Raw genomic sequence first — 27,209 nt, forward strand, 5'->3', positions numbered from 1 at the left:
GAGCACATAAAAAATGTGATGTTTCACAGTAGATAACCTCCAGCGTAGTACCACCAGTTGACACCCCAGCTTTCTGTGAAACAAAGTTGTGTGAACAGAAATGCTGAACAACCTGTGGCTGTTCTTTTGATGTCATTATTGTTTGCTGTTGTTTTGATTTAGATTGGGTTTACTACTGCAAGTTAGTACACTCCATTTTCAAGTATGCTGCCTCACTGCACTCATTCAGGGGTCTGAGTCTACTGACACATTGCCTCTATCAAGAGCCCTAGGATGAATCTGAACCACAGTAAATGTATAATTCTTGTTGATTGTTAAATTCATATAATGACTACAAATAACAAATTACAGTAGTCTTCTTCAGCATGTCCAGAGCAATTTAGCTAATAAGGGAGGCAGAGAAGCAGTTTTGATCTGTGACATACAGCAGTTTCTGGGTGACCTGCTGTGAATATATGTTAGAAATGGTTGAGAGCTTTTCCTTTCCATCACAGAAGAAGAGATTGCTCAGTCCACAACTTTCCACAGGTGGTGTTTGTGAAAAACATTTGCTTTAAAATTCTCTTGGACCTCAGACATAATTTCCAGTCAAAACTGTAGCAACAGTGAGAGACTTCTGAACCATCAGTAGCATGGTGACTAGAGCTGTTGCCAGTGAGGATTAAAGTTCAACGGTCCCTTCAGGAGACTTAATTTTAATGCCCCATTTTCCTGGCAAGTGCTGCAACCAAAGGGCTGCATAGCTGCTTTGGGGTCAGCTCATTCTCATTTCAGTCTGAAACAGGAGCAGAGGAGTCACTCCATCTATGTTAGAGGTGAGAAAACTGGAGACACAATTGGCCCATGAGAAATATTTGGAAGGTAAAAGGTCTTTCTATTCTAACTGTACAGAAACAAAATTCATGTTTGTCGTTTCTTCACATTGCCAAGGTAGACTTACTGAAATGAGGTCTGCAGGGGAAACTGCAATAGCCAAATACACCTGTAGACATTCAGCACAAAGGGAAAGATCCAGAGCCATAAATATGTCTGTGTATGTAGTCAAGAAAATAAAGCACACTATCTTCCTCAGAATATATTTGCCCCTTTTGTAACAGAGAGAGTGAAAATATTATTTTTTTTTTTGTCTTCCCAAATAATGAGAAGAAATGAGGAAGCAGTACAGCAGCAGGTAATATGGAAATTTGTCCTTAGCTAGGGGCTTTGTAAGTGCTTGTAAATAATACTGAAGCTAAATGATCCTTCAAATCTGATACCTCACTAAGAAAATTGCAGCTTGCTCAAAAGTAAAAGAATCCCCGGTGGCAATTGTAAAACTCAATGAATATCTTGAATCTCTAGTAGGGAATTTGACATTTCAAAGTTGGCTTTGATGTTTATAAATGAGATTGCAAAAGTGTGTATTCTGTCAAAGCTTAAGACCACCAGCATTATAGTACTGAGTTTTCAAAACGCTTTGAACCTCAGGTGTTCAATCTATGAATTATAGGGTAAATCTGGATTGAATCCATAAGAAAACAAAACCTTCTCAGCGCTGAGATTCAGAACCTGACAAACAAACACGTCCTCTTCATCCCCAAGAGCAGCAATGATACAGTGTATCAGTGCAGCAGCTGCAGCACTGAGGTAAAACACTCAAAGCTCCTTTAAGTGGTTCTCCTGCTATGTGTAACAGGATATATGCTGATGGTTTGGAGACTTTTTAAAAAAGTTGATGGCTTTTATGTAGTTAATCTGATATTAACAAAGAGAACCCCTATCAGCTCTACTAGAGGACACGAGTTTTCCTCTAACACCAGACCAAATGAGAAGTTAACTTGTCCATGTCACTGCGGCGGCAGCACAGTGTAAAACTCTTCCATCTCTCATCCCACAGACAACCCTTTATTATCATTCCAGTGGCCAGCGATGTGTGTCTGAGGAAGGAAGATTGCAGGATTGGAAAGGACAAGGTGAATGTGTTAACTGTGCTTCATAGCATTCAAACATATCCTGCTGGGATCTTCTCAGAGGGGTTGGTGTTGTAATAATTGAATCAGTCAGCATGAACTTCTACGTGTTCTTCTTGGCCACAGAAGATTTTCCTTCTGTGCTTCAAGACAAAGCTCTGGACAGCTGCTAACCTTAGTGTACAACACAGACCGACTTCTGCCATGCTGTCTTGCCAAGAGAGGGAGAGAGACAGAGGGTGGCAGGAACTCAGGGAGTGCTGCAGAGTTGCTGTGCCTTCCCTGATTTATACACATTTTTAGGCTTTCCTCACAGGCTTTGAGAACATATTAGTTTGCACAGACCTATGAAAATAGTTCTCCAGCTATAGGATATGAACCTCTTCAAGGCATCGAGGTAGCGTTATGTTGGGTCACTTGAAATATGTGTACTAGGGAAGTAAGAACTGCTTCATTCATCACTGAGGCAACAGGCTTGAAGACCTAGATCATCAAGTAAGGAAAGTGTGTGATAACATACAAAATATACCACAGAGCAGCTAGGCGTTCAGATCCAGGAAATGTGGCCTCTTGTTGACAGTGAGAAACTGGATGGATTCAAAGACAATTACAACCCTAGTTCACCATAACAGATACTTTAAAAATGTTAACTTTTCAAGAATTACTTATTTTCAAATTAATTTCTAAAGTACTTGACAGACGTTACAGTCAGTTTCATTCTTAGATTCCTTGTTCTAAAGACAAGGTTTGACTGATGCTTCTGGTGTTCCTATGAGATAGCTCTTAAATGCACCTTATACATTATTTACAACTAATTCATATTTAATTGTTTAGTTATAAATAACAAATACTTCTATTTATAAATGATAAAATATGCTGTGTGATCATAAGTCAGAAGTTAACTGGAAGAAACACTAATTATAGTACTAAAAAAAACATAATGGGGAAACATGCACTCTAGTAGGAGCCCTGTTGCAACAGCTGTACTGACTATTTTTCCAAAAACAGTAGCAGAAGTCATGATTGCATCAACATTTTTTGTGATTAGATAATAACTGATGCTTTAGACCACTTACTTAATGAACCCTTTCACCAAGCTTAGTTTAGAATCCACATGAAGCCTGGCTACAAAAACCCTTAAGAAGTCCAAAATAAACTTGGAAGATACATTATTTGTCTTGGCTGATGGCTCTAAGAGCAGATCAGGAAAATCTTACTGATTTCTATGGTGTTGGACCAAAGGGTATTATATGGAGCTTTTTATTTGGTGTTTGAGGATGGTGAGAGTAGAAGTTCCAAGTTTCACAAGGGTGAAAACATAAGGACTAAGTTCTTCCTAGAAGTGTCGAAATGGATCTAGTTTTTATGTTTCAAGGAACAGCAATCAAAAGCCTTACAGCCAAAATCTACAGCACAATTGAAGTTTGCACTTTGCACAGTGCTAGGACAATAAATTCCTTGGGACTCTCAGGGGAAGACCATGTCAGTGTCTGGTTTATTCTACAGCTGGTAGAGCTGCACATGATTTTTGAAGAGTTGTTTTGGAGTGGGGATACCGAGAGGGCTATGGCACTACAGACATGTTCCTTTATCCCCAAAGCATCTGTGTTTTGGAGTATGAGCAGAAGTGACTAACACCTGTATTGGCAACTCAGCAACACCTTCTGCTGCTCCAGCCCCAGAACAAAGGATGTCCTCAAGGCTAGTGGTCTCACACTGTAAGTCTCTCGCTGTAAGTCTACAAGGAAAGTGCAACCAGCCACTGTTGAGAATTGTTATTTTTCACATATGCTGAAAATGTCAGAATCAAATTGAACTTAGGCATTAGAGTGATGATTTATGCTAGTGAGCAAAACATTAACAGTTGACTGCTCTTGATTTATGAGATCCTCATCTGTTTTGTTGTTTGGGGTTTTTTTTAAGGCAACACATACAGTTTGGTTTTCTTTCCGTGAATGGAAATGAGAGAACTTATTTCCCTCATCTTTTAATAAATTCTCTGGACTGCTCTTCCTCTTTTCTTCTAGGAGTCTGTCCTCTCCTTTAGGTTGTATTTGAAGCTCTTTCTGCCATTGTTCAGAAAATAACTTATTTTAACATTGTAAAATAATCCATAAATAATATAAAAGTAGATACAGCAACACAGCACAAATAGGTTTACTTTAAGATAAATTATTATAGAATTGTTGGTGTTCAGAGATAATTTTTTAGCAGACTGATAGAAGTCTATTATGAATCAGTAGTCAGAGGTTACGTTTTTGCTGGTGACATAGGAAAGAAACACATGAACCCGCAAGGCAGCAGGTGTATGTATTTTTTAAAACACCCTTCAATTCCTGCTGAGATCTAGCTTAGGCATCATACTGTAGGCCTTCCTTATGTTCTGTGGACTGGTGAACCAATAAAACCAATGTATAAAAGGTACTCATTTTTTCACTCTTTACAGGCAATGTTAAAATTAATTAGGATGAAGAGCTGAAAAGGCAAAATGCTGCAATGAAGTGGAAGTTCATGTTCTTCTCTTTTTCTTCAGTAGTGTTATTACTGTGTTATTGGTGATCCTGCAGGTACAGACTATTGCACACAGAAAAATCCAAGACTGAGCAATGCAACAATAAAGGTACAATTTAATCTCAGTAGAGGAGAGGCTACATTTCTGCATAAAAATAAAGGGCAGCTGCCTCTGCAGATGTAGGCACCAGTAACGGCATATCCTGCCTTGCTTTGCTGCTTTTCCAACCTGGCAACATACTTCAGATCCACCACAAAAAAAAAGGGACTATACTGTCTCCAGAAAGAGGCCAACTGGTCTACAGACAGGAGAAATGGATGTCTCTGCACCCTCCTGTTCAAATACACCGAAGACTGTCTATAAGCACAGGAACAAGTGCTCTAAGTTCTCACTTGAACTTTGCATTTTAGCATGCTTAAGTATCTGGCTGGAACACTATTATGGCCACTAGTGCTGTACCTTGAACAAAAAACATCTCTCTGTTGAGAAATCCACCCAAAGCCCAGCAGTGCGTGGACAAGCTTTCCAGGACTACAGCAATTCTCAGCTGAGGGAAATGTTTTGAATTATTGTCAAAATTGCAGTTCACTGGGTATATTTGCTATCCACGTAGTGACAACTCAGTGTGAAATTAACTCTAAAAACATGTTTAATCTACCACCAAAATCTACTTTTTTCATTGTCAAACTTTCCTTTATACAATCAGCAATAATGAAGTTACCAAACAAAGTGAATCACATAGGACAACGTATGGAGGAATGTTTTATAACTTACTAGAGGAAATGAAGATAGGAAAAATGATAGGGTTAGCAAGTCCAAAGAAACAAACAGACCTTCTGGTAGGCATTGGAAAGAAGGGTTATTTGCTGACTGTTGTTCTTTGAGAGAACTGGAGGTAGAATCTTGACCAAGAAATTCAATAACTAGGGAAAAAAACACATGTTGTGTAAAGCTTTATGTAAACTCAGTCAATCTGTATTTATGTTCATTTCTGGCTGAAGTCACTGTCTTTAGGAATGCAAATGATAAACCTGAAAGCTTGGGGTTATCTTAAGAGATCATCTATTCTATTCATCTGACAGATGCTTCCTGAATTTCTTTCTAAACCTCCCTAGGCAGTTAGATCCAGTCCCTCACTATCCTTACTGCTAAAAATGTTTCATAATGTCTAATGTGAATCTGCCTTGTTGTGACTTAAAACTTATTATGTTTATCTTACACAGCACTGACATAGACAAGTAGAACAAATTATCCCCTTCCTTTTTACAATGGCTTCTTAAGAATCTGAAGATTGTTACAACCACTTTCCTAGTAGTCTTCCCTTCTAGGCTGAACAACCCAAAATCACTCAGTCTTTCTCTGTGAACAAATCTTCTAGACCTAATATCCTGCCTCTTGTTCCCCCTGGACTCTCTTCAGTTGGCCCACAATCTTTCTGATGTGTGGCTCTCAAAAAAAAGTACAGTATTTTAGCTAAGGCGTAGCATCTGCAGCAGAGTAAAGGGATTACTTAGTATCTCTGCTTTTGTTTTTGCATCCCAGCATACAACTTGCATCTCTTGCATCAGGGGGACATTGTTATAGTACTAAGCATATGACCTACTGCATCCTCAAATTCTTTGCATTAGAGCAGCTGCCCAAAGAATTCCATATTCTGTATTGGTGCAATTAAATATTTCTGCCAGATTTCACTTTTCCCTATGGAAGAAAGTTCTGTTTTTTCTTGCTCTCATCTTCAAATTGAAATTTATTATCTTTAGGCACCACGATGAACTCTAGTCTTTCCTCCAGCAACCACTGAAGAATCCCTCCACTAAGGGGAGGGATAGGTATCATCTGAGAATTTACTAAGCATATTTCTGTTTCATTGATCTAACCAGTAATGGTAGTTTTGTATAGCAGCAAAAGTAGACATCTCCACTTAATACCTATGTCAATTTGATATCGATCCACTGGAGAATCTTGGTGCCATTTCTCAAGCAGACTTTCACCTTATAGTACTTTCATCTGGGGCATTTCAGGGTTTGGTCAGGAAGATAATATACGTGGCTATAAATGCCTTGCTGGTCAAGATGTATGCACCTAGGGAATGATTCATCCATGTATACATACACAGCTAGTGCCATTTACATACCTGGAATATAAGACACAAAGGCAATAGGAGACTTACAGTACTGTGGAACAGTATTTGAAGAGTGGGCTAGACAACCTAAAAACCTAAAAGATGTGTCAAGTTAGAAGGAGGTGGACACTGTTCTTTTTGTTGTTTTTTGCCCAGCCTGTTAGTTATAAAAATAACAGGTGAGCCTCACATGACTTCCCTGTTCTGTTGTATTCCTTCCCAAACAGCTGTTTTGAATGATTAAGAACAGCAAACATTATCTGTAGCTAGGCAGCAAATCTTTTGCTTATGATTTATTTTATGTAAACAGTGTACAAGGCCAAGCTGAGCATAATTAAAGTGGGTGGATGTCTCTAGCCAAGGAGTTGATTGCTCATTCCCAACAAGCACCTGAGCATGCCTGGGAGGAAGAGAAGGTTCCAGAGGTCAAGGTGGTGCCAACAGGCAGAGAAAGATGGATATTGCTTGGACAGCCTGATGCTGCCTGACTGATCTGGAGTAGTATGTCGCCAAGGTAAATGTTAACAATTGTCATTGGACAACGTGTTATTTGCTCAATAGGTTTAAAGGCACTGAAAGAAGCAGGGGCGGAGGAAGGGAAGCAAATGCTGGTTGTAGCATGCAGTCTCTTGTGCTGAATTGGTTTCATACTAAAGGAAGGGAAGGAGGCTGAACCGTTGGCAGTTTATAAAAAAGTTGTGGGAGAGATCAAAGTCCAGACCAGCTGAGCTGCAGACCACCTGAATTCCTTATTGGATTAAGTATAGAACTAGTGAACATGGGGTCAAACATGTATGGAAAGAGCTGACATGGCTTTACAAGAAGAAATTCTGTCATATGAATCTACAGGAGTGTTTTGGTTGGTTTGATTGCTTGTCTTTTGCAGCTCAGTTAAGAAATGAAAGGATATCTGGTTAATGAAGTCAACCTGGATATGTGCAAGGTTTTCCTGTTAGTTCAACAAAGACTCTTAAGGTAGCCCTGAGATAAAGAGGCAGGTTTTGAATGTATAAAAAATCAAAGGGTGAAACTAAATGTCTCTAATAGAATTCAACAGGTTTCTGTGTTGTCTAGCTCAGTCACAAGTGACCTAGGAAAGGGAATGAATAACAAACTGACAGTTTTGTAATGGTGCGAGAGGGCCAACTCGGAAGAAATGTGTATGAATTTTAGAAGGCAATACAGCAGATGAAATTTAGCGTAGGTAACTGTGAAGTGAGGCCTGCAGATAAAACCAATCCCAATTTTCATATGTAACATTACCCAAGCAAACCATTACAAAACTATTACAAAAGCAAACAAAAATATCAGGTAAGACCTTGATATTTTCATGGAACTATTATAAACTCATGTTAATGCTTAGCAGCAGGTGAAATAAAAAATCATTTCAGAAATTACTTAAGAAAAATAGAAACTAGAAGAGAATGTATGTTACAGTGAAAATCTGTGGTTCGCTTCATCTTGTATGTTACATGTCCTTAAGTGTGTAACAGAACTGGGAAAAAATCAGCAAAGGGTAGCAAGACTGAGTGAATGTTTGTAATAATGTCTTTATAAGGAACAACAAAGTATGCTAGAACTATCAACTTTGAAAGAGGTAACAGAGGAAGAAAGGTCATAGATCAATTGTTCACTGTCTCTTCCAATGTGCTGTTCTCATAGAAGACATTAAATAGAGCTTGCAGTTCACAGGAGACAAAAGAAAGAACACAGATCTTCATACTTTTGCTTACCTCAAGAACTCCTTGTTACAGGAAGTTGTAAATGCTGGCAGTTTACAATAGGGTTCAAGAGTTCAAGTTCATAGCAGAAAAAAACCACCATTGACAGTTGCTGAGTATATAGAAGCTATTTCTGAAAGTCCCAGTACTGCATGTGATTGCAGCTTGGGGGTGTATGTAGGGTAAATAACACCGCATATTTCCCCTGTTATTTTTTTTTCTAAGCCTCTCTGCTTTAGGTGAGTATCAAAGACAGGATGGACATGGGTATAGCCCAGTATGAATGTCTTCTAACCGTGACAGAGAAATGTTTTGTAGGGACCTGGGCAAACTGTAAGATTGGCAGTAACCTGGGCTACAAATGCACAGTCAGTGGGCAGGGATTGAGAACAAACCTGGAAAAAAGGAGGTGCTTGCAAAGACATAGTGGCAGGAGGGCGATATTTTTAAATCCTTTTTAATCTTTATACTAACTTCTGTAGTCTAAAAAAATACCTATTATAATTTCTATTGAAAGAAAACCTGATCTATTACTGTAAAACCTCTTCTGTTCTCTTTGGAATACTCAATTCTGAGGTAAAGACCCAGTCTGTCAAAGGTTTAACTGACTTTGTGCTATCATACCACTATGTCTTCTGTCCTGGGTAATCCTAACAGTTTCACACAAAAACCTTTCTTTGCCTTCTGTCCAGATTTGGCAATATACAGTGTACTGTGGGACTGCAATACATTCAGGTGACAAATCTGTAAGAACAGAATGGTTCCTTGTGGGTTCCTTAGACTTCACCGTCACAAATTGGTTCTCAAGAAGAATGAAGTTTGCATCTCTGCAGAAATGTTATGTCAGCTATGGCTGGGGTATTTTGACAGGGGAGGTAAAAACTGAATAATAGAAATGAGGTGAGATTAAATTATAGAAAATGTGGAGTCATGTACTTATAAAAATATTTGGTATGCACTGAAGCTCACCACTTGGAAACAGGTAAAGTGGATGACATCTTTGCAGTGCGTCTATGTAACAGGGTGACAAGCTCCTGGAATACACAAAAATGGTATTTTCAACTAAAAGAGAAAAAGCTTAGCTGAAGACACTAGTTATGTGCAATCTATGAACAATTCTTGGCAGGCAAGTTCAAGAAAGAGTGACTGAAAATAGAATAAATGCAACAATGGAAAAGACTGGTGCATAGGAGGGCTTGTTACGAAAGAGTAAAAGAGCTTTGCTAGTTTAGCTGGCTGTTACAAACTATACTTGATGCTGTAATGTGGAATTAATATGTATGGATACTTCTTGAAGTGAGATGCATGCTTTTTAAAATGTGTTTAAAGAAAAAGAAATAAAATTTATCTGTATCTAAATAATGTGTTATGTAGATTACTAGTACAATAGATGGCCAATTAGCCTCCAGAGTGTATTGCCAAAGGGTAGTGGCAACCTCTTAGCCCTGGCAAGAGTTGGTGTCCCCATAAAGGTAAACTACAGCAAAAGTTACCTCTGTAGCACTGTCATCTTGGTCAGTATTGATGTTCAAGGTAAAGTAAAAGCTTATTTCAAAATAAACAAGGGGGGGGGGGGGGCGAAGCTCAACCAAAACCCTGAATATATAGGCATATCTTTAGAAACAGAAATTGCCATATAGTGGATTAATGCATCGCCTTAATACACCTGCCCTCTGCCTCTACAGCTAATTTAAAATCTACTAAAAATGAAGCGATTAAAAATCTTTCTGATTGTTAAGGGTTAAGGATGGTCACCAGAAAACTGAGACAAAGGATTAGGTTTAGCTGTTAGGAATTGTCATGGTTTAACCCCAGCCAGCAACCAAACACTACCGGCAAGCAAGCCCCACGCACACACTTGCTCACTCACCCCCACCCGGAGAGATGGGGAGGAGAATCAGAAAGGAATGAAACACTCGAGGGTTGAGATAAGAACAATTTAATAATTTAAACAGAATAAAGATATAAGAACAACAGTAATAACACAATAATAATAACAACAATTAGGATGGAAAGGTGGGAAAAAAGGGTAAAATCCAAAGGAAGGGAAAAGGAAAAAACTAAGTGATGCACAGTACAACTGCTCACCACCCACTGACCGATGCCCAGCCAGTCCCTGAGCAATGATCCCCCCCAGCCAACCCTCCAAGTTTCTATACTAAGCATGACATCCCATGGTATGGGATGCCTCTTTGGCTGGTTCAGGTCACCTGTCCCGGCTGTGTCCCCTCCCAGGCTCTTGTGCCCCTCCAGCCCTCTGGCTGGCAAGACCCAAGGAACCAAATAGTCCTTGACTTAAACATCACCCAGCAACAACTAAAACATCAGTGCTGTTATAAACATTGTTCTCACATCATAGCCAGAACACAGCACTGCATCAGCTGCTAAGAAAGTTAACTCCATCCCAGCTGAAACCAGGACAGGAATACACATTAGAAGAAATCAGGGCTATATACTCAGAAACCAGATTCATGACAAAAGAAAACAGTGCTAACACAGGATGGCTGGGACAAAAGGCAATCTGTGTGCAGTTGTGGTAAAGTGAAAAGGTACAAAATTTTTGAACGGCTAATATTGTGATAATCAGTATTTAAATGTATAAGAAAACATTTTTCAGGTTTGCTCACCACAGCCAACAGAGTCCTACAGAACTGCAAAATAAAGTTGTTTGTTAAAGGCAAAACAGGACTGGAAAAAGGTCGTACCTGCTTCTGTCTTATCTGTTTTAGTTCCATGTTCATTTGGACAAGGTTACCTGATGTGAATATGTTGGGATTTCTACTTTATCTGCTGAGTAAAAAGAGAGAAAACTTTTATTATACATGCCTTTTCCTAAACCATAGAAGGGGGTTAATTGCTTTTTGGCATTCAATAAAAGTTAATTCCACATTGTTAGATATCAGTAAGTATTCTACAGGGGTATCTGCGACAGATTTTCTTTTCGCACGTGGGAGACCAGCACCTGTCTGAATTAGCAGGATTAACAGTGCAGGACTGGTATGAGGGGGTTTGGAGGTATTTTGAATGAAATGTCTAGACCTGCTCTGCCTTTGTGATGCTGTTATTGATAGCTGTTACATAGCACCAGGTATGAAGCATATATGTATATATATATGTCAAATACTGCTGCTGTCTGACTGCATGATCATGCAAACAGCAGGAGGTGTATAGATTGGTATGTGAATGGATGTTACTAGAGTATTGATCTCTTAATTCTCTTACCCAAGTACTAGTGTGCATTAAGTAAAGCCGTTAAAGCATGAAAATACAAAATTTTGCATTACTGATACCTATTGAAATAGGAATTGTAGATAAAATTCTGACATCTGTGCCTTCTCAGAATGGTAGAAGTATTCAAATCACCATATACAGAAGGCATAATTAGTGTTTAAGATAAGACACAAAAGGACTTATAGGTAGCAAAGGGGATGAAACAAAGGACAGATAAGGGAAAATTAAGTCACATTAGAAGTTGTTAACAGGGGTCCTTCATATGCAAGATCTACTCTTGACTTCAGTGAATTGTGACTTTGTGAATTGTGAATTCCCCCAGCTAATGAAAATCTCAGGTTCAGGGGAAAAAAACCTGTTGAATCCTGCACTGAAAAGAATTAGTCCTCCACCCCTTTTGGTATGAAATAAAATAATGGAGCATGCACAGGTAGTCCTGTAGGAGTTTTCCTTCTTGTGAAAATGAAGAGCATGCATCATTGTAGAAAACAAATTATTCTGTAATTCTTGTTTGTGAAGAGTCAGTGGTGTTCCTGGTTCTTCAGATTTGAGGACAACTATGCTTTTTAAGTTTGAAAATTGGAGGAAGGATTTCTTAGGCCAGAAGTAATTGGCTGTTCTCTGTCATATTCCTTGATGCTGAGGGAATCTGAGTAGGAATGGGTCTTTATCATCCTTGCCAAAGAGAATTTTCCTGTCTCCTGTCCTAAGAAGCTGTCTTCCCTTGTGCTGTTGTCATTAGGTGCTTTGTGGATCTAGTGTGAAGATGGGACTGCCAGAGATCTTTTTTTCATTGTTTTCACCCTCTTTCTAACAACATATTAGATTTAAAAAGCAATATTCCTGCTAGAGCATTGGCTACTTTAATTTTTTCTTTTCAAAGCTAGGGTCCAAGAGGAAGCCACACTTCCATACAACTCAGCCGACTGAGTCAAACTTGAGCACTTACCACAATACACAGAGGAAAGGTAGCAGTTTTCAAAAATGAAAGAATTTTGCACGACTGGCGCCTCCATTGCTATAATTCACTGCCAGGATAGAGGCATCCTGGTAGCACTGTTAACAGGTGTAGCATAGGAATCCTGTAGGCAGTATAACCTCTGTCAAAGTTCTTAAACACTGTACTGTTGTCTATGCTACACACAGTTAGCGTATCATCAGAAGCCACACTAGAAGCAGATTGCAGCAACAGAGTTCAACCTTAGTAAACATTTAGAGAGTCAAATAATCAGATGAGGGTAAAGCCCTGCTGCCATCAAGTGAGGGGTAGGAGGACACGATGCCACATTGAAGGTGATTTGTCTTCCTGCATATGAGCTGAATGTTGCAGATGAAAGGGCAGAAAGTAAATGAGAAAAAGGAAATCACTGAAATTTAGGGAATGCTGTCATGTAATAATAACGATGAAAAAAACCCTAATGTTGTATTTAGCACTCAGAGATTTCAGATGTCCAATTTTAGCCTTCACAGCACCCCAATGAGACTAAAACCTCCATTCACATGGAGAGAACAAAAAAATAGATCTCATTACATCTGTTTTTGTCTCATGATTATGATTCCTTTGTGTTTTTCCCCAGACAAATGTGTGTTACAACTGCATTTGAAGTTATGTACTGGGGTTTCACAAATCTAAGCAGGTGATCAAGGGAAAAAAGAAAGGTGAAAAATACAGGAGAAGGAAGGTGGCAAGTATGAATGCTGGCCCTACTATTGCCACAGTTTCAACATGTTTCCTTATGTTGGTAAAACTTCTTTCTTCTCTTTCTCTCACAAATTGAACACCTTTATCTTATTTTTTTATTGTATCTGTCAAAGAAGTTTGACATTTAATAGATTTTTTTAATAATTATCCCTGCATTGCTTTCTACTTTGAAAGCCTGAAGTAAATAATGAATACTAAACCTAGAAAGCAGTTGGTACTTAAACATCTGTATGGTGTATTGCTTGACTGCTAGAGGGAGCAAAGATATGAACAATACGAACTCATAATGAGGTAAATACAAAGAAGATAGTCATAACGGTTTCTGGCAAGCCTTTGGTATAAATTACCCTCAAAAGATTGCAAGCTCTTGCAGAACATATATATATATATATATACACACACACATATATACACACATATATATCCAGACAGTCAGTGCTGGTGGATCAGCTATTAACATAGTCTTTGCTTTAAGACAGCTGAAAGAAAAGTGTCTGACATAAGGAATGCTCTTTACTTGGCTTTCACAGTTGTCATAAAAACTTCAATCTATACAGCAGAAATTTGCCAGGCACTGAAAGATTTATTTTGTCTTGAATCCTCACCTTTGACTGGATGTTCTCACAAAGTCATGCAAGTTCAGTGTGATAGTGATCTCTGTGACAGTTGTGCTAAACAGGGATGTTCTGAGAGTAACACTCTTCAGTACAGAGTTTTCTTTGCTTTTACGTTACGTTTTCTCTCTCTTCCTCAACAGGTACATTTCCACACAAAATCAGATGCAAAACCAAGTGCCTTCTGATTGGTGACCATGTTGTGTACTGACATCACCACACTCAGTGCATATAAAGATGGCGAATGCTAAAGCCTTTGACTGCCTTTCTGTTAATTTACAATCTGTTTGAATTAATTGTCCACCTAAGGAGAAAACCTTGACTATATGCCAGCTGCATTAGTTGATCTGAAAGCAGATGCACAACAGTAGCTCTACATTATTTTACTTTGTCATTTGGTGAGGTTCAGATAACCTATTGCTAGGTATTGAGATTCATTCTCCCATTAAATAAGTAGCTGTAAAAATTCAGTCAAACAGTAAGTTGTCTGTGGGAAGTAGCCAATGAAGAGTGAACACCAAGATCCATGCCATGAGATGTGCTTAATGATGTAGTGTAGTGGGACACAGAAAACTTGTAGTAAGGATGAACAAAGATTCACTACTCTTCTGCATGGGAAAAGTAAGTCTTTCCTACATTGTGAGTGTCCACCAGGCTAGTGCTTAAAGGATATGGGAAATCAAAGCTATATAGCCTGATAAGAATTTTATTTAAAAATATAGCCTTTATCTTGTTTACTTGCTTCTTTGTGAAGTTGCTTGTTTGTGAAAGTTCAAAGTATTAAAAATTTCTAAGTATCTTCTGACTGCCTCTGTTATGTCGATGATGATTAATCTATATTTTTTACAGCTCAATGGGATATCTCTAAAACATGTCCTTGTAAATTAAATTGTATCACTTTTCCAATAAGATAAAAACAAAAAAAAAGTTTTATTAACTTGTTGGCAAAGAATCATGTATGCTTTGTTCTTCACTTAAATAGTTCCATCTTAGTGTCGTCCATGCAGAAACATATTTTTTCCCCCTTTTCCTGCTATTCTTGGCCTTTAAATAATAATCTTCTTGAAAAAAAATAGGGATTTCTGTGGCACTCTAGGAATAATACATACCTAAAACTTAGTCCAGGCTGAGTTTCTCTCATCTAGTCAAGAAAAACTAAAAATAAAACTTCCTTTATAGTGGAAGGTCAATTTTATTTTTAGCATAGTAGTCAAATTAGCATGAATGGTTAAAAGAAAATGAGAATTCTATGAGGTTTTTAGTTTAGTTTTGTTTTATTTTTAAAAAAGTGTTTTCTAACCTTGTCAGTCTAGCCCCTTTACTCCAGCTACAAAGGTTATGATTGGTGAAAGAAATACAAAATTAAAGCTGGTTCCCAGCTGACTGTCACGAGTTTAGCATTGCTGCCAGTTGGTACCATCTTTGACCCGGTGACTGGTCACAGTTCCCGCTCCTTAGCTCCGCATTGCCTCGGAAAATTTGTTCTGTGCAACACAGCACAACTTCTTCTGGAGAAACCATCCAAATTGCTTATATTCTGTAGCACGTGAAATAGAAGTGATGTCCTGGTTTTAGCTAGGGTAATTTTCTTCATAGTAGCTAGTAAGGGGCTATGTCTTTTGGATTTGTACTGCAAATTATGTTGATGATAATACAGTAATACTATAATAATTGCTGGCCAGAGCTTACACAGCCCCAAGGCCTTTTCTGCCCCTCACCCCACCCCACCAGTGAGAGGGCTGGGGGCATAAGGGGTTGGGAGGGGGAGCATCCAGGACAGCTGATCCCAGCTGACCAGAGGAATATTCCATACCATATGGCATCATGCTCAGCAGGTAAAGCTGGGGAGGAAGGCAGGGAAGAACATCTGGCATTATGGTGTTTGTCTTCCCAAGTAACCGTTACACATGATGGAGCCTGGCTGTCCTGGGCATGGCTGAGCACCTGCCTGCCCGTGGGAAGTGGTGAATGAATTCCTTGTTCTGCTTTGCTTGTGTGTGTGGCTTTTTCTTTACCTATTACACTGTCTTTATCTCAGCCCACAAGTTTCCTCACTTTCTGCCTTCCAATTCTTTTTCCCATCCTGCTGAGGAGAAGGGAGTGAGTCTGAGCTGCCAGCCAGTGTTAAACTGTGACTAAGTGGTAGTTTGCTCAATGTGCTCACTAAGTAACCCAAAATTGATTTAAGATGGACCTGGTCTGAATTCAGGGCATAGGGACAAATTCTGGCTCAAAAAATTATGGTGAAGCAGAAAGTAGATGTTGATTTATGTATCAGATTCTTCTTTTCCCATGGGATGGATAATATAAACCGAATCCAATAATTTCTAAACATTTCCTTGGAGCTGTGATATTTTAATAGGGAAAGAAATTGTGTCTTACGTTTCACAAAATGGCTTTCAGGAAAACAACAGTTCCACCAGTTTACCACTTTCAGATATTCACCAGTCCTCTAACACCAAGATGCTGCAGCAATGAGATCTCTGAGGAATATTGAAAAGCTGACATTTGTAAATGAGATTTCTGCAGTCAATATTATGGTAATCTGCCTGATACTCTTACTTTATTTTGTGGTAGCACAATCATTCACTTTAAATAGGGGAAGTGAAATTACTGTCATTGTGTGCAGCCTCAAAAGAGGTACCTGAGTGCATTGGTGCAATCACAATATTTTGAGCCAGCTGGCATACTGAGCCCTCTAGCTGCCCAAAAGGTATCCATGGTATGAACAATCTCTACAAGCAGCAAGTATTCTCTAATGTAATACCACTCTAACGTCACACAGGAGGCCAAAGCACCAAGTTGAGTGAATTTGATGTTCACTCAGCCAAAAAGCTTAAACCGCCTTATTGAAATCATGTTGTTTTATTGCCAAAATCAAGCTGCTGCCATCATAGCGAACAACATTGTAATATTTAAGTACAGATAAAATGAAGCATCATCAATGTTTTGACATTGTTAACACATCATATATGGACATTACATTTATAATAATAAATCCCTAAAGCTACTATAAAAGGAAAGTGTTTCCAGCCTGTCTCATTAGTTTCACTCACAAACCTTTGTGGTACCTCTCTGGTTTCTTAGACTTCCAACTCATCTAATGAATTGTGATTATTTTCTACCTGTTGCTTCTTAATCAGGCTCTTACTAAACACTGGGGGAATTCTTCTAAACACCTCCATACCTATGGTGCATGGAAGTTTGCAACCAGAGCTTTGCTGCATGATCGGTTTTAGAAACCTGAGCAGAGCAAAATTATAAAAACATGCTGAATAGTATAGTGCAAGAATAACTATTTTCCATCTGAATCTTGTCTTCCACTTCTGTTAGTGGTGCTGCCACCTTGTTCTGATTTCAAAGGGCGCAGCAGCCCTCAAGCAAGCCCAGCTGTCTGTAGAAGAAAGATTTTTGGAGTGGAGCTTAGTGCACAACAAGTTTTGATCAGATATTATACTCTGACTGGGAGAAAAGGAGTGTGACAATGGTCTTCCTGTAACTACTCTAGGGAAGCCACAGTGTTACAGCAGTACCTTGTAACGTCCCTTTATAAACTATGCTGTGGTGTATGGGCAGTGATCTCATTTCTTCTGATGATATAATAAGGCATTGTTTTTAAGATTTTTTTTAGTTCATTTTTTGTTGTTTTTATTCCTATTTGCAACTCCAGTCAAAGGCATTCACCTGAATCCCTATATATTTTTAATTTACAACTGGGTGGTAAAGATTTTTGTGTTCTTGGGGCAATGGCAAAACATGTTCAGTCACCTGCAGTAGTAAGAGGTCATTTTTGCAGCTTACAGTCCTAGGCTGTCTATTGTAGCAATGTACTAGGGTCTTCTCCCTTCTCGGGCCACATCCCATGTACCAAGATGATAAGGACTCCTTAGACTGTGTCAATACTATTGCAGATATTCCTTCTGTTTCAGAGTATTTCTAGATGTTGATTTTGTGGCAACTTTTGGTCACCTGGATGCTGTAAAGGAGGTGGAATGCAAGCGACAATCGGGCCTAGAATCCAGAAATGTTTTGAATATTTGAAGGTAAAATATTCTATACACTTGTAATGAGTGTGTTGATAAGTATTTCATAATCTTTGATAAAGTGGGAAAAACTTTTGTACTGTGGTACACATAATGTACTTGATGCATTTCCAGCTTACTTTTTTTAAATTTTCCTTAATTTTTTTTAAATTTTCCTTAAATCTGTATATTTTTTCTTAGAGCATTTGTTTTGTTTTTCTTCTAGTGTTATGTCTGTAACAGAATTATGATTTGTGTATTTTCTGTGAATTGGTGTTTTTAATTGTGACCAGGTTTCCTTTCTATTTATGAATGGTTATTTTGGATGCTTCTTGTTTTTCTCTGGATTCCCTTATAAATTGTTGTTTCTCATCACTGAGTTTTTATAGCTGGATCCCATCCATGAAAACTTTTCATTTTAACCTGTGGATGAGCTGAACTATTACTTCTTATTTTCAAAAAGGACTTCTGCTGACTGTACTATTTTGGTAACTGCTGTCATTTTATTCATGAAATGTTGAAAAGGGTGGATGGTAGCTCCTTAAATTGTCAATAGTATGTCACACATGCATAGTATTGGGCTAATACACATGAAATTGTATGGCATGAAGAAAGCTGACATAACTTAATGAAGAATGATGCATGCTTCAGAAGTACACTGTGGGTTCTTAACATTTAACTGTTTCTTGAAAATCTCCAGAAGCAGAGAAATAGCTGCAGGACGTGCAGCACTGCAGCAAATCCCAGCAAGTATAGCAAATCACTGAAATGTTTTAAATACTGATCAACAGGTTTTCCATACTTTTGTGATGAGCTACCAGACATGTACATGCAATCATATTTGCACAAACCATCATCATCAGTTTAGTGGCTGATGTGCACTGTTATTACCATGGACCTTACTTAGGCAAGGTTTTCTCATATGCAATACGCTCCTTTAAATTGCTGTGTCTCTAAAATAGTTCTTAAATATGAACTATTGCTGTGAGGCATTTGGATGCCTGAAAAGACAATTCTTCATTTCTAGGGTGTAACATGGTGTGCCTAGCTTCCGGTAGTCAGTTAACTACCTTTTTTTTTCTACTCACAGTAACTGTGCTGCATCTGAAAGTTTTAAGGGGTAACATAAAAGTCTTTCTTCGGAAGGACTATTTTTTATATACCTTTTAATACATAATATAATAATATATTACATACATAATTCATATGTTTATTTATAATGTGGCTGTAACCCATATCTGGACAATCACCTCTAAAACTGAAACTGCAGCAGGAAAAAGTAGAAGTGTGATATACTAAAGGTGATGCCTCGCCTTCCCTAGTGGGTTCTGTATGTGATATGCTTGCATTTTATAGCGGAAATTTGAGTCCCCAGGAAAGTAGTGACTAAGGTTTCTATGACCTGTTCAAATCATATGTCATAGTTTAACCCTGGCCGGTGACTAAGCTCCAGGCAGCCGCTTGCTTACTCCCCCCACAGTGGGATGGGGGAGTGAATCAGAAGGGTAAAAGTGAGAAAACTTGTGGGTTGAAATAATGACAGTTTAATAGGTAAAGCAAAAGCTACGCATGCAAACAAAGCAAAGCAAGGAATCCATTCACCACTTCCCATGGGCAGGCAGGTGCTCAGCCATCCCCAGGGAAGCCGGGCTCCATCACACGTAACGGTTACTTGGGCGTAACACAAACATCCCCCCTCTTCCTTCTTCCCCCAGGTTATATAGACTCAGCACAACGCCCCATGGTGTGGAATATCCCTTTGGGCAGCCCAGGCCAGGTGTCCCGGCTGTGTCCCCTCCCAGCTCCCCGTGCCCCCCCAGCCCTCTCGCTGGCCGGGCCTGAGACACTGAGAAGTCCCTGACTGAGGATAGACACCACCCGGGCGCAGCCAAACCCACCCGTGTGCTGTCAGCATTGCTCGCACAGCACAGCCACAGCACAGCTGCACCCGCTGCCGAGAAGGAACTTAACTGCACCCCAGCTGGAACCAGGACATCATGTCTATTGCATGGAGGGTGGTGACACCTCACATTTCTAACCATGTAGATTCATTTTTGTATAGTTATTAGTAAAAATTATTTTAATTCAACCGATATGAGAACTTTTTCTGGCAGAATTAAAAATGCCATTCTGTGGATAAATCTTCCAGTTACCATTGACGATAACTATGTATAACTAAGACAGTTTAACATATTAAAAACTTTAAAACTCTGGAAATAAGAAGGGAATGATGACTATATTATAATAATTTATTACGGTCCTATTCTAAGCTTTGAATACTACTAGGTTTAAATCTGTTCTTTGTGGGTTTAAGTCTTATATTAACTCAGTCTGTGAAATTTCACAATATATGTGCTCTTTTGCAGACTTCATCTTGCTTTTATGATGTATTGTTATATCAAGTTTCTGCCTACCACAGTGCTTACAAACTTCTTTAAAACTTTCCTGATTTCTCTAATTCAGAAAACTGAAGGTTGTAGGTGGTGCTAGGCACATCCGTCCCAGGAGATGTTTTCCTGCCTGAAATGAGTCTGTATATGGTCTGAGCACTTCTCTTCACTGTGGCACATTGATTCAGTTCAATTCATTGAATTTGCAGGGCTCCTTATAATGTGACATATTGTTTTGTGCTATTGGATCATTTATTCTCTGTAGCTAATGAGTAGAAGAAAAGTTTCACAGAGGCAAGACTGATGGGACCCAGTGCTGGGTTTCTGACCTGACAGAGTCGTCCCTCAGGTAGTCTGATAAACTTAACCTTCCAGATAATGTTTTGTAACTCCTGAAAGAAATATTCTGCTCCAAGGTACAGATTCATTTTACTCTGAGGTCTGGCTGGAATTCATGTGAGATTTCAAATGTGAAATCATGTATAGCATCTGTCCTTGTAACTGGTGTCAAAGTGAAACGTTTTTAGAGGCCTTTGTGTTGTGCTTTTCCAATGTCTAAGCAATAGAGAGGTCATATTATGTAGGCACAGGGCAGATTAGTTCATGAGGGCTTAAGGCAGTTTAGCAAAAATGCTATCAGTGCATTTTCCATGCATCATTGAAACCATTTAGTGTTTCCACTGTAATTTCCTAGATCTACATTTGAACATTGGAAAGTATATTGACATTTGCTCGTTCTTCTCTGTCATGTGCTTTGCATTTCCTTTACACAAAACAGTTTGGCACTGTTGTCTTCTAATTTAGTGGGGGAAGTGGGGGCAGGGGAAGAAAAGAGAAAGGGTGCTGGGAAACTGCCAAAAAGGAAGCAGTTTTATGTTCTAATCGCTTTCCAGTTTTCTAGGAAAAGAATAGCTAAGATCACATATATGGACTTCCATTTAGCAAGTAAGCATAGATGTAATTGTTTGATTAGCATGTTTATCTGGACCTAGGAGTTTGCAAATGTATTGAAATATTAGAGGCCAGTTATTGCACCAATTTATATGTGTCTGTTTCATATATTCTTATAGCTTCCTACTGCAAAAATATCTGCAACAATCTAAATGTAACAAAACCAAGGCTCAGCCCAATATATATAGTGAACTTTCAGACAGTGAAATCAACACATTTACATACTTGGAATGGAGTAGGATGGAATGGAATGGAATGGAATGGAATGGAATGCAATGCAATGGAATGGAATGGAATGGAATTTCGGTTGGAAGTGACCTACAGTGATTATCTAGTCCAACTGCCTTACTATTTCAGGACTGACCAAATGTTACAGCATGTTATTAAGGACATTGTCCAAATGCCTCTGACAGCCCTGGAGCATCAACCGGCTTTCTAGGAAGCCTGTTCCGGTGTTTGATCGCCCTCTCAGTAATGAAATGCTTCCTAATGTGTAGTCTGGCTGCCAGGGCTCACTGCTGACCCACGCTGAGCCTGCTGCCCAACAGCACCGCCAGCGCCCTCCCTGCAGGGATGCTCTCCAGGCACCCCTCTCCCGGTTTACACTTGTGCCGGTGTTACTCCATCCCAGGTGCAGAGTCCAGCATTTGTTCTTGTGAAATTTCACAGCATTGATGGTTGCCCAGTGCTCCAATCTATCTAGATCCCTCTGCAAGGTATCTTGTCCCTTGAGAGAGCCAACAGCACCTCCCAGTTTGGTACCATCAGCAAACTCATTAATGGTGCATTCAACTTCTGCATGCAAATAATTAAGAAATATATTGAACAGAACTGGTCCTAAAATTGACCTCTGAGGAACACCGCTGATGACCAGTCACCAGCCAAATGTATCCCCATTCACTACAACCTGTTGAGCTCTGCCCTTCAGCCAGTTCTTCACCCAGTGCACCATGTACCTGCTCATCTCACAGTTGGACAACATGTCCGGAAGGATGCTGTGAAGCACAGTAGCAGAAACCTTACTAAAATCCAGAAAAGCTATATCCACCACTTTCCCTTCCTCCACTAGGTGAATGACCTTATCATGGAAGGATACTACATTAGTTAAACAGGACTTCCCCATGTTGACTGTGCCTGATGATTGCTGGGTCTTCCCTCACACCCTTTTTATAATTTGGAATAACACTGGCTAGCTTCCAGTCAGTGGGGGCCTCCCCAGTCTCCCAAGACCTTTGGTAGGTAATTGCATGGAGTTCTACCACAGCATCCACTAGTTCCCTCAGTAAGTACCTTGTGATGAATCCTACCAGGCCCCATGAACTTGTGAATTTATAATTTCAGTGTCCACAAATGGGAAGTCACTGTTCCTGTACTCCTGGTCCTCTGTCTCAGGGGACTGTGCAGCCCAGAGTCTCAGTTTTGTTAATGATAGAGGTAAAAAAAACATTGAATGCCTCCACTTTTCCTTCATCTATATTACTCAGGTGACCACCTTCAACAAGTGTTGGTCTGATGTTTTCTTTAGATCTGCTCTTGCTATTAATGTACTTTAAAAAGTCTTAATTGCTATATGACACATCAGCCTGTTTCAACTCTAATCAACCCTTGGCCTTTTGTGTCTTTTCACTGCATATACAAACCTCTGCAATCTCCCTGTGAACCTTGACCTTGCTTCCAGAGATCATACAATTTATTTTTCCTCTTGATCTCCATGAGGGGTTCCCTGTTCAGCCAAAATGGTCTTCTGCCCCACTTGCTTGACTTGCAACATAAATTAAGCACACTATCTTTCAAAACAGACACAGTTGAACAGTTGGTTCCCAAAACTTGAAAATCAGATGGTGTTTGATCCCAAAATCAAATCAAGTAATGTTTTCTCAGAGTAACAATCATGTAGACGTTCATTTTACTTGATTTGCAAATTTAGCTATAAATCTTTCTGATAAAATTACATCTTTAATTTGGGTTTTAGTCAGGTTATCTTTTATTGAAATTTCAAGAGTGAAACCCCATAATTGTATACATATTTGAACATATTAATGTATTGGGGAAATGGGGCAGAAATTAAAAATTTCACTTATCTCAAGGAGTTTAGTATAATACTTCTGAGTGTTGCATTATCCCAAAATACCATGTTATGACAAAGCTGGATGGGAAGCTTGCTTGTGAATTATAATAGAATAAAGCAGCCAGGGTTGAGAATACAGCTTGAGAATCAGAGGTGAAACACTGCCTGTTTCAAATGTCTACAAGGTACCTCACATTGCTTATTTCTCACATCTGGAAATAAAGCACAAACAAACACAAGCTGGTTTAGAGCTAAACAAAATTATTTGACTTCTGCCATAATGATTCATAAAATATCCAGTCTCACTTCATTAGTCAACCAGAATGTAATTACTTTACATCAGTTGTCTAACAACAAACAAACCAACCTCATATGTCTAACAATAAGAAGCATTATGCTCCAAGAAACAAATGTGGGTTGGCATCAAAAGGCTCACTAACCCAAAAAGAGTCCTTACAATACTCATAGTATTGAAATAAGCTACAAAGTCAATCTCATACTCCCATGAATAAACCATTTCGAATAAGTAGAATTTAAAAATCAAACCTTTGAATTTAGTGGTTAACTATTAACAAAAACTTTAATAAATTGTCATTGACTTAATTTCAGATAGTGTTCAGATTAATGGAGTATGATGTGCTAGGCAAATGTCTTCCTCATTTCCAGCTTTTTATGAGTTTAATAAGTAACTGCTTAAAATCACAACTGATTTAGCACTCAAGGTACAGTGCTAAGATGCTTTTGCTTTGCAGAAAGCTCAGTAGGAAGAACTCCACGTTTCCACAAGATGCCCTTGTTTCTTTGAAATCATGCAGAATTTGACTTCAATAGTGCCAGGATTTGAACTGAGCTGCTGGCAATGTGCACTTGAATAGGAGGAGGTTAAATCTTTTCACTGAGGGCAGCTGCAGAGCTATTTGCAGAAGCAATGTTATCCCAGTGACATGTAACTTATCTTTTCCCTGTTAGGGAGACGAAAGATCTATTAATGATGGATCCTTCAGCATCACATGAAATAAGCTTCTGTATTCCAAGGACAAACATGATTTCTGCACTGGGATGTCAGCTTCAGCCTCCACTTGTTATGCCAGAGATGGCAAACAAGATAGTCGAGACTGCAAGTCTTTACCTATTAAGGTCTTCTTGGTGGATTAATAGTCACTTGTGCCAATAACTGGCCTGGTGGTCCTCCTCTGCTGGTGGTTAATGAAGCTATTGCCAGGGGTCACAAAACAGCCATATTGATGTAAAAAGAGATTTCTCTTTATGCAAATGAAGTACATGTTTCACACAAATCAGACACATGGGGGGGGTGGGGTTCTGGTATATGAAGAATGAAACTGCCCTTCTCTCTCTGTTAACGCTTTGTGGGTTGTTTATTATTATTATTATTAGGAGGAGGAGGAGGAGAAATTGCATCCTGTGAAGATTTCTCAGATTTTACCTATGGAGAATATCTTTTTTCCTTCTTTCCCTTTATTTCTCTAACAGATATGATTGTGCTTAATGCTGTACATCAGAAAACTGAGAAGCTGTCCCTACCCATGAGAGTTTGTTATAGGAGGTAAGATGCAGCAGATGGAAAAAGACAGACTGATGGAACAAGGAACACTTTGACAACACCAGTCAACTTGACAGTTGGTAGTCTCAGATCACCAGCATCCTAACAACTGTTGTCAAGATTCTTGTAGGCACTGCAACAAAGGAGAATTTTAAAAGTACATTTTGAAGGAGGAAGATAAGCTTACTTTGCAGATATTTGTGGAAACATATTAACTTACAGAGGACAGACACACAGTATAACAGTATAAGCAATCAAGGTCAGCACCACAAACATTCACTTCTATTTGAGTGTCATGTGCGAGTTTATGCAACCATACATTTTATTTTGCATTAGTCAAGTGAAATTCACAATCCATATTTTAGAAGAATCTATATCAGTGCAGGCTCCCCTCTCTCACTCTTCAAGGAAAATTCCCTTACTGGCATATTTTTAAGTCTTGGTAGCAAAAGAAAATGTCACATTTTGCATTCCCTTTTCAGCATGGTTAGAATGCATTATTTCAAGAACAGTAAAAAATGTACATATCTGTCCATCTTACAACAGGCAATGTAAGAACAAAGAGGTCACGCGCCATACTCAGCCTGGGGGAAAATTAGCAACTTACAGTGTGTAAGCTCAACATGTCTCCTGGGTAGTAGAATTTCAGAGCTAGAGTTTTCAGGTGGGTCAAGTATTAAGGTTTTTGGATGAGGAGAGAAGGGTGTTTCCTTCTTTCCTCCTCAAATAAATCTAGACTTCAAAAGCTTATGGATGCATACAGATAATCTTCTCCTAACCCAAGGAACCAAGAAGAGAGAAACTGAAGTCTGTGCTGTATAAGCCAACCTACATAGTTATCTTGGAAAGGAGTGCCTGTCCTGAGAGGTTCACCGATCATGTTTTACTTCTGCTTTAGTGCAATTTCTTTTTTGCAGTGCAGCAGCATCACTTAGTGCCACAGTTTCTCACTGTTCTTTTTTCCTCCCAATGACAATGGCAATGTATGAAAATGGCAACACAAATGAAAAGCTATCCTGTGGCTCCTGTAGTGTATTTGTACAAGGCTGGGGGAGGAACTCAGCACCATGTTCGTTCTTGATATTCATTTCTCCAGAGTCTGTGGAAAACAATTGTTCACATCTCAGGGTAAGCCACCTATAAAGTAAGACAGGGAGTCAGGCTCATGGCCTGTCAGTTCCTAGTCGGTATGTTTTTCTGTAACATACTAAAATGTCTGTTGTGCCTCTGAAGCAGGAGATGAGAAGCAGGATGCTATTCAGTAGAGCAGGTATGCTTGCGGGGTACTGTGACTCCAGATCTTTTCTGCTATGGGTTTCTATTTTTGTCGTGAACTGTCTTATCTTCTCTAAATTACCACAGAAATTTGGTGAAAAAAAATACTTGCTAAAGCACTGATATTGCAGCAAATTACTCAAGTAGTGCTCACAATGAACTAAAAGGGTCTGTACTGTCAACAGTAACTAGGGAATTTCTATATAACAGTTTTTAAGTCTCCAGCTTGAAAACCAGCCTACTTTGTGAATGTTAAATTGCATAGCAGCAACATTTCACATTCCCAAATCTGAACCAAATAAACCTGGTTTTGAAATATCCAGGGTATGGTGCTTATGTAAATAACTGCACATATTTTATCATTGCATATTTAAGTGTTTAGTTAGATACTTGTAATTGCACACATAAATGCATACACAGAGAGAGAGAGAGAGATACATGCCTGCCATGACAGATGCCATTCTGTACCTCCAGAGTCATAAGGTTTTGTAAAGAAGGAAGGACAAGACAAGAAAAAACCCCAAACATATAATTTTTTCTATGGTGGCCTGTAGACAATAGACAACACTAGAATTTCTTTAACCAATTTGATTTGTCCACAAATTGCAAATCTATGTCGACTCTAATATGTTTTATACTTGGCTAGTCTCACATGGTTTCTTTTTAGGCAGCTCTTTAATATGCTTTTGCAACCTGTTATCCTGCAATTACTAATGCCTTCTTATTTTATAAGGCAGATGTTTTCATTCTGGACATCAGACACTACAGGCAGGACTTTAATACATATCCTCAGCTCCTAAGTCTTGCTGTCACCTTCATCTAAATGTAGAAAAGCAGCTTGAAAACTCTGTATGTATTCATGGCTTTTCTTTCTTCCAGAGCTTTAATCTGCATTACCAGAGGAAAGAGAGACGTGACTGTGACAAGGCAGCTAGAGGCACTCTGCCTGTGAGTGACAAGTGCATGGGGAGGGGGTGTCCATTATCAAGTTCTTACACCTGTTGTGGTAACAAGCTTCACATTTGCACTAGCTGGTGTGTAGAAAGGAGATAAACATGGTCATTTCTTTTCCTCACTTCAACATGCTTCTT

This window comes from Falco cherrug, chromosome Z (genome assembly GCF_023634085.1).
Source record: "Falco cherrug isolate bFalChe1 chromosome Z, bFalChe1.pri, whole genome shotgun sequence".
Lineage (NCBI taxonomy): Eukaryota > Metazoa > Chordata > Aves > Falconiformes > Falconidae > Falco > Falco cherrug.